Below are 9803 nucleotides of genomic sequence, written 5' to 3'. Positions count from 1 at the left end.
TTTTCTGACAAGTTTGAGAGTAAATTGCAGACATTTTGCTCCATTACCTCTAAATACTTCAGTATTTCCTAAGGGTAAGGATGTTCTCTTACATAGTCATAATTATCAAAATGATCAATTATCAAATTGCACAATTATCAAAATCAGGATATACTTTGATATATTAATAATAATCTTACATAACCTACAGTCCACATTCAAATTTCAATTGTCCCAGTAGCATCCTTATTTTTCTCCTGATCCAGGATTTAATACAGGATTGTATGGGCTTCCCAGGTGGCGCTAGTGGTAAAGAACCCACCTGCCAATGTGAGAGATGCAAGATACATGGGTTTGATCCCTGGGTTGGGAAGATCCCCTGGAAGAGGGCATGGCAACCCACTCCAGTATTCTTTCCTGGAGAATCCCATGGACAGAGGAGCCTGGCAGGCTACAGTCCATGGGGTCATAGAGAGTTGGACATGACTGAAGCGACTTGGAATGCACGCACTCCTATTGCTTTTAGCTAGCATGTCCGTTTAGCTGTCTTTAACCTAGAATGTCTCCTTGCCTTTCTGTGTCTTCTATTATACTAACAGTTTTGAAAAGCACAGCCAGTGGTTTTGCAGAATGTTTCTTTAGGTTTGTCTGATATTTCCTCGTGACTAGATCCAGGTTATCCATTATTTGCAGAAATATTGCATGAGGGCTATCTTCAAAGGAATGACTGGGGTCTGTTGCCAAGCTTGTTGCACCACAGTGTGGTTGACCAGAAGGAAAATCTTACTCAAGACACTGAGTTTGCCATGTCTGATGTCTTCTTGGATTCTTTTAATTCTTGGATTCTGTGATTCTCACTCCTCAAAATAGTTTCAGTTGAGTTTCAGAACTTGTACTGAGCTCTTTCATCAGCTAATCTGCTTTCCTACCTCTGCTGTGCTCACTTGGAACTTCCAGGCAGCCCTTAGGGCACCGCAGGCAGGGACGTGGCCCAGAGGCCACGGGAGGCTTGGGCATCTGGTCAGGGACCGCAGCGTGGCTGTTCATAACACACGGCAGTAACAGGGAGGATGGGGAGGCTGTCAAGAAACTCCGTGTACAAGGCTGTGCCTCTGACCAGATTTCCTTCCTCCTGCCTCTCTGCCCAGAGCTGGATTGCATATATTCAGGGAGCCAATGACCCATCCAAGGGTGACAGTCCAGTTCTTTACTTTTCTCAGTCGGAGCATCCCTACAGTAGCTATCAGCCCCTTCACACACACTTCTCCCCTGCATATTTCTGCAGCAAAGCCTGAGAAGCCAGGAGGGCGTGGTGTTTTGGGTAGAGGAAGCTGTGAAGAGCTTTCTGGTAAACAGACAATGGAAGTCTTGTGGGAGAGGCTCAGGGTCGGGCCTATGCAGGGCCTGCAGTCTGCTATCCACAGAAGCAGGAGCGGATCTAAAGCCCTCACTGGTGTTTCCAGTCTTGTCGCTCTTGACTCTTGCGTAAGCCTCATGCATGTGGTTCCTTTAAGAGCCTCACTACACAGACACTACACACCCAATCTCAGCAAACGTCCCACCTGGGCTTCCCCTCAAACTCTCCTTCTCTCCTCTCATCTGTTTCTAGCCACTCACCTCTAGCCTCACTTCCTATTAGAAATCTCCTCCTGAAAGCCATCCTCTTCCCAGACCATCCTGACCTGTCCTTCCACAGAACTTGAGTAGCACAGGGGGCCTGCATTCCTCTGTGATACTCAGCACAGCCAGCCCACTCCCAGGTTTGCATTCTTAAATACGTGGTTAAATATTTCAGTGTCATGGGTCAAACCCTGTATGACCTCCATTTCTCCACCTTGAAGGTAATAACCATCACCTTGAAATTGGTGTATATCTTTTCAAATTCATTTTAAAAAAATACACTTAAAAAAACAGTATTATGTTTACAGAAAAATTGAGGAATAGTACAGAGGATTTCCCCTCTTATTAACAGATTAGTATGGTATATGTGCTATGATTCCATATATATTACTATTCAACAGTAAAAATTAATGAACTAAAGCCACACATCAACCTGTGTGAATACTGTAAATCAAGAGAGGAAAAAAATCAGGTTGTAGGAAAATTTATTCACTGTGATAACCATATGTGAAAGTTCACATACTAAAACACTAATATATTCATTTACTGATAAATATGTTTGCAGTAAAATTCCATTTCTCCAAGTAGCTTGGATTCCTTTTATTGGGGAATGGTGTTAGAAACCAAGATTTGGCACTGGGTGTGTTATTTGTTGCTGGGATATATACATCTTGCTTTTCTCACTTCTGAATAAATCGCAGAAACTCAAAAAAATTAAGATTAAGAGAAGTGACATGCTGGTATAAACATGATTCATTTAACTATAAAGAATTAATATGCAGAACTTATAAAGAATGTGCAATAAATAATAACAAATACAATTATTTATCAATTGTATTGATAATTAATTCACAGGTGAACCAATTTAACACATATAAAAATGCTTAACCTTTGATTATCAGGGAAGTGTGAATTAAAGCCACAATCACAAAAGAGCTATTTATCATTCTTCAGATTTTCAGTATTAAAAAGTCTGGAAATTGTAAGTCTTGGTATATACATGGAGCAGAGCAGCTCTGAAGCCCGGCTCATGGGAGTAAAATTTGTCCAAAGCAATTTGGTGCTATCTGGTCAAGTTGAAGAGTATCTTACTACATTGCGCGCAATCCTCGCCCTTAGGCATTTATGTGCTCCGAACAGATTCTGCTTGCTGAAGGAGTCACCTGCAGAGTGGCCATCAACTTTGTATGCTTCTTCCCACTGTCCTCACAAATTCCCCCTGCCTCTGCCAGCCTTGTTGTTGTGGTTCAGTCGCTCAGTCATGTCTAACTATTTTCGACCCCATGAACTGCAGCACGCCAGGCCTCCCTGTCTCTCATTATCTCCCGGAGTTTGCCCAAGTTCATGTCCATTGAATCGGTGATGCCATCCAACCAGCTCATCCTCTGCTGCTCTCTTCTCCTCTTGCCTTCAATGTTTCCCAGAATCAGGGTCTTTTCCAATGAGTTGGCTGTTCACATCAGGTGGCCAAAGTATTGGAGCTTCAGCATCAGTCATACTTAAGAGTTCTAACAAAACATGGTCCATTGAAGGACAGAATGGCAAACCACTCCAGTAATCTTGCCCCAAGAACCCCATGAACAGTATCAGTACAGTTCAGTCGCTCAGTCGTGTCCGACTCTGCGACCCCATGAATCGCAGCACGCCAGGCCTCCTTGTCCATCACCAACTCCCGGAGTTCACCCAGACTCACATCCATCGAGTCAGTGATGCCATCCAGCCATCTCATCCTCTGTTGACCCCTTCTCCTCCTGCCCCCAACCCCTCCCAGCATCAGAGTCTTTTCCAATGAGTCAACTCTTTGCATGAGGTGGCCAAAGTACTGGAGTTTCAGCTTTAGCATCTTTCCTTCCAAAGAAATCCCAGGGCTAAAGGCAAAAAAATATGATACCAAAAGATGAGCCACCTAATTTGGAAGGTGTCCAATATGCTACTGGGGAAGAGCAAGGGCAGTTACCTCTGCAAGCCTCTCCCCTGTCATACTCACTGATGGCAACATAAGTTCAGATGTATGGCAAAACCAATACAATATTGTAAAGTAATTAGTCTCCAATTAAAATAAATAAATTTAAATAAAAACAAAACAAAACAAAAAAGCAAGCCAAACAATGCACAGAAAATAGATTCATGCACAAAACATCCTTGCAGCTCTCTACAGGAACACTTGTAGCAACTCTAACAATTTTAAACATTCATCGATAGGAAAATGGATGGATTGTGTAATATGGATATAGAATGTTACTCCATAACTCATTTATTTTGTGACTAAGAAAATTAGAGATACCAAGGGAACATTTCATGCAAAGATGGGCTCGATAAAGGACAGAAATGGTATGGACCTAACAGAAGCAGAAGATATTCAGAAGAGGTGGCAAGAATACACAGAAGAACTGTACAAAGAAGATCTTCATGACCAAGATAATCACGATGGTGTGATCACTCACCTAGAGCCAGCCATCCTGGAATGTGAAGTCAAGTGGGCCTTAGAAAGCATCACTACGAACAAAGCTAGTGGAGGTGATGGAATTCCAGTGGAGCTATTTCAAATCCTGAAAGATGATGCTATGAAAGTGCTGCACTCAATATGCCAGCAAATGCGGAAAACTCAGCAGTGGCCACAGGACTGGAAAAGGTCAGTTTTCATTCCAATCCCAAAGAAAGGCAATGCCAAAGAATGCTCAAACTACCACACAATTGCACTCATCTCACACGCTAGTAAAGTAATGCTCAAAATTCTCCAAGCCAGGCTTTAGCAGTACATGAACCATGAACTTACAGATGTTCAAGCTGGTTTTAGAAAAGGCAGAGGAACCAGAGATCAAATTGCCAACATCCACTGGATCATCAAAAAAGCAAGAGAGTTCCAGGAAAGCATCTATTTCTGCTTTATTGACTATGCCAAAGCCTTTGACTGTGTGGATCACAATAAACTGTGGAAAATTCTGAAAGAGATGGGAATACCAGACCACCTGATCTGCCTCTTGAGAAATTTGTATGCAGGTCAGGAAGCAACAGTTAGAACTGGACATGGAACAACAGACTGGTTCCAAACAGGAAAAGGAGTCTGTCAAGGCTGTCTATTGTCACCCTGCTAATTTAACTTATATGTAGAGTACATCATGAGAAACACTGGGCTGGAAGAAGCACTAGCTGGGAATCAAGATTGCCGGGAGAAATATGAATAACCTCAGATATGCAGATGACACCACTCTTATGGCAGAAAGTGAAGAGGAACTAAAAAGCCTCTTGATGAAAGTGAAAGTGGAGAGTGAAAAAGTTGGCTTAAAGCTCAACATTCAGAAAACGAAGATCATGGCATCTGGTCCCACCACTTCATGGGAAATAGATGGGGAAACAGTGGAAACAGTGTCAGACTTTATTTTTCTGGGCTCCAAAATCACTACAGATGGTGACTGCAGCCATGAAACTAAAAGACGCTTACTCCTTGGAAGAAAAGTTATGACCAACCTAGATAGCATATTCAAAAGCAGAGACATTACTTTGCCAACAAAGGTCTGTCTAGTCAAGGCTATGGTTTTTCCGGTGGTCATGTATGGATGTGAGAGTTGAACTATGAAGAAAGCCGAGCGCTGAAGAATTGATGCTTTTGAACTGTGGTGTCGGAGAAGACTCTTGAGAGTCCCTTGGACTGCAAGGAGATCCAACCAGTCCATTCTGAAGGAGATCAGCCCTGGCATTTCTTTGGAAGGAATGATGCTAAAGCTGAAACTCCAGTACTTTGGCCACCTCATGTGAAGAGTTGACTCATTGGAAGACTCTGATGCTGGGAGGGATTGGTGGCAGGAGGAGAAGGGGTCAACAGAGGATGAGATGGCTGGATGGCATCACTGACTCGATGGACGTGAGTCTGAGTGAACTCCGGGAGCTGGTGATGGACAGGGAGGCCTGGCGTGCTGCGATTCATGGGGTCTCGAGGAGTCGGACACGACTGAGCGACTGAACTGAACTGAACTGAACTGAAGAGTGTTTTTAACCTCTTAATCTCCCTCACTATTTCATTCACCCTTGCCTCCCTCTGGCAACTACCTGTTTGTGTTCTTTATCTGTGAGTCTGTTTCTGATTTGTTATGTTTGTTCATTTGTCTTTTTAGATCCCACATAATAGTGAAATCATATGGTATTTGTCTTTCTCTGTCAACTTATTTCACTTAACGTAATACCCTCTGGATCCACCCATGTTGTCACAAATGCCAAGATTTCATGAAGTGTAATCACTGGATTGTATGGCAGTTCTATGTTTAACTTTTTGAGGAATCTCTAGTTTTTTTTATAGTTGTTGCACCAATTTACATTCTTCCCAACAATGCATGAGGGTTCCCTTTTCTCCATATCCTCCTCAACACTTGTTATTTGTTGCCTTTGATGGTAGCCATTCTGACAGGTGTGAGGTGATATCGCATTGTGATTTTGATTTGCATTTCCCTGATGATTGGTGATACCGCACATCTTTTCATGTGCCTGTTGGCCTTCTGTATGTCTTCTTTGGAAAAATGTCTATCAGGTTCTCTGCCCATTTTTTAATTGGGTTGTTGGAATTTTTGATGTTGAATTTTAAGACTTCTATGTTTATTTTAGATATAAACCCCTTATCAGATGTATCACTTGCAAATATCTTCACCCATTCAGTAGGTGGCCTTTTCATTTTGTTGATAGCTTCTTCTGCTGTGAAAAAGCTTTAGTTTGATGTAGCCCCACTTGTTTATTTTTTATTTTATTTCTCTTGCTTGAGAAGACATAACCAAAAAATATTTCTAAGGGCAATGTCAAAGAGTGTACACTGCCTTTGTTCTCATCTAGTTTTATGGTTTTAGGTCTTTAAGTCTTTAATACATTCTGAGTTTATTTTTTTATATGGTGTGAGAAAATAGTCCTGTTTGATTCATTTGCATGTTGCAGACCAGTTTTCCCAACACTGTTGAAAAGTCTGTCTTTCCCCCATTGCATATTCTTGCCTCCTTTGTGTGGATTAACTGACTATACCAGGGTGGGTTTATTTCTCATCTCTTGATTCTGTTCCACTGACCTATATGTCTGTCTTTGTGCCAGTATCATGCTATTTTGATTCCTATCACTTTTGTAGTATAGTATGAAATCGGGCTTTGTTCTTTCTTAAGTTTGTTTTGCCCACTTGGGGTCTTTTATGTTTCCATGCAAATTTTAGAATTCTTTATTCTAATACTGTGAAAAATGCCATTGGTATTTTGATATGGATTCTGTTGAATCTGTAGATTGCCTTGGATAGTATGGTCATAACTAGACATGGAACAACAGACTGGTTCCAAACAGGAAAAGGAGTTCGTCAAAGCTGTATATTGTCACCTTGTTTATTTAACTTATATGCAGAGTACATCATGAGAAATGCTGGACTGTAAGAAACACAAACTGGAATCAAGATTGCCAGGAGAAATATCAATAACCTCAGATATGTAGATGACACCACCCTTATGGCAGAAAGTGAAGAGGAACTCAAAAACCTCTTGATGAAAGTGAAAGTGGAGAGTGAAAAAGTTGGCTTAAAGCTCAACATTCAGAAAACGAAGATCATGGCATCTGGTCCCACCACTTCATGAGAAATAGATGGGGAAACAGTGGAAACAGTGTCAGACTTTATTTTTCTGGGCTCCAAAATCACTACAGATGGTGACTGCAGCCATGAAACTAAAAGACGCTTACTCCTTGGAAGAAAAGTTATGACCAACCTAGATAGCATATTCAAAAGCAGAGACATTACTTTGCCAACAAAGGTCCATCTAGTCAAGGCTATGGTTTTTCCTGTGGTCATGTATGGATATGAGAGTTGGACTGTGAAGAAGGCTGAGTGCCGAAGAATTGATGCTTTTGAACTGTGGTGTTGGAGAAGACTCTTGAGAGTCCCTTGGACTGCAAGGAGATCCAACCAGTCCATTCTGAAGGAGATCAGCCCTGGGTGTTCTTTGGAAGGAATGATGCTAAAGCTGAAACTCCAGTACTTTGGCCACCTCATGGGAAGAGTTGACTCATTGGAAAAGACTCTGATGCTGGGAGGGATTGGGGGCAGGAGGAGAAGGGGACGACAGAGGATGAGATGGCTGGATGGCATCACTGACTCGATGGACGTGAGTCTGAGTGAACTCCGGGAGCTGGTGGTGGACAGGGAGGCCTGGCGTGCTGTGATTCATGGGGTCGCGAGGAGTCGGACATGACTGAGCGGCTGATCTGATCTGATCTGATCTGAATCCTTCCAATCCATGAGCATAGTATATCTTTCCACTTGTGTCATCTTTCATTAACCTTGTAATTTTCTGAGTACAGGTCTTTTAACCCCTGGTTTGATTTATTCCTACGTATTTTACTCTTTTTGATGCAATTGTGAATGGGATTGCTTTCTTAATTTCACTTTCTGATAGTTCATTGTTAAGCAACAGATTTCTATATATTAATTTTGTATTCTGCAACTTTACTAAATTCATTGAAGAGTTCTAATAGATTTTTAGTGGCATCTTGAGGACTGTGTACATAGTATTATATTATCTGCAAACTGACAGTTTTACTTCCTTTCTAATTTCTTTTTTTTAATTATGAAAGTATGATAACACATTTATAGGAGACAGAAAATACAGAACAAAATTACATATAATTCTGCTATATATTCCAATTATTTTTTAAGTAGGTAAATTAAGATTTTTTGCTTTCGAACTGTGACTCTTGAGAGTCCCTTGGACTGCAAGGAGATCAAACCAGTCAATCCTAAAGGAAATCAACCCCAAATATCCATTGGAAGGACTGATGCTAAAGCTGAAGCTCCAATACTTGGCCACCTGATGCGAACAGGCAACACACTGGAAAAGACCCTGATGCTGGGAAAGTTTGAAGGCCAAAGAAGAAGGAGGGAGACAGAGGATGAAGTGGTTGGAATGCATCACCGGCTCAATGGACAGGAGTTTGAGAAACTCTGGGAGATAGTGAAGGGGAGTCTGGCGTTTCAGAGTTGGACATGATTTAGTTACTGAATAACCACAACAAAATTAAGATTTTTAGTTGGAGTTTCAATATCAAACTCTCAAAAATCAATAGAATGAATATACAGAAAAGTAGGATATAGTAGACCTAAAAAGCACTATGAACCAATTCAACATATTTATGCAATTTTCACACAACAGTAGGATACAAATTCTATTCAAGTTCCCATAGACTATAAACTAGGAGATACTGGAACATATACAGGGACATAAAACAAGGTGCAAAAATTTCATGGTCTTGTAGTAGTCTCATGATCTTTTTTATTTCTGTGGTGTCCATTGCAACTTCTCCTTTTAATTCTGAATTTATTTATTTGGCCCCCTTTTCTTTTTTTCTTGATGAATTTGGCTCAAGGTTTATCAATTTTATCTTTTCAAAGAAACAACTCTTACTTTCATTGATCTTTTCTATTGTTTTTAATCTCTATTTCATTTATTTCTGAGGATCTGTTCTGATTCTCATTATTTCTTTCCCTTTACTAACTTTGGGTTCATTTGTTCTTTGTTTTCTAGTCCCTTTAGTGTAAAGTTTGGTTGTTTATTTGTGATTTTTCTTATTTCCTGATGTGGGATTTTATTGTTATAAAATTCCTTTTTAGAACTCTTTTGCTGTGTACCATACATTTTGGATCATTTTGGTTTCATTTGTTTCCAGATATTTTTTAATTTCCTCTTTTATTTATTCAGTGATCTCTTGGTTGTTTAGTAGCATATTGTTTAGCCTCCAAGGGTTTGTGTTTTTTGCAATTTTTTTCTTGTATCTGGTATCTAGCCTCATACATTTGTGGTCAGAAGAGATGCTTGATATGACTCCAATCTACTAAATTTATTTGGATTTGTTTTGAGGCCTAGCATTTGGTCTATCCTAGAGAATGTTCTGGGCTTCCCTGGTGGCTCAATGGTAAAGAATCCTCCTGCAATGCAAGAGCCCCAGGAGATGAGGGTTCAATCCCTGGGTTGGGAAAATCCCCTGGAGGAGGGCATGGCAACCCACTACAGTATTCTTGCTTGGAGAATCTCATGGACACAGGAGCCTGGTGGACTACAGTCCCTAGGCGTGCAAAGAGTTAGACATGACTGAAGTGACTTAGTATTCAATCAGAGAATGTTCTACATGTATTTAAAAAATTTTCAGGCCAGAAAACTGGAGTGGGTAGCCATTCCCTTCCCCAGGGGATCTTCCCA

The sequence above is a fragment of the Bubalus kerabau genome, chromosome 17, assembly GCF_029407905.1.
Source record: "Bubalus kerabau isolate K-KA32 ecotype Philippines breed swamp buffalo chromosome 17, PCC_UOA_SB_1v2, whole genome shotgun sequence".
Lineage (NCBI taxonomy): Eukaryota > Metazoa > Chordata > Mammalia > Artiodactyla > Bovidae > Bubalus > Bubalus kerabau.
This window is presented reverse-complemented; position numbering follows the sequence as displayed.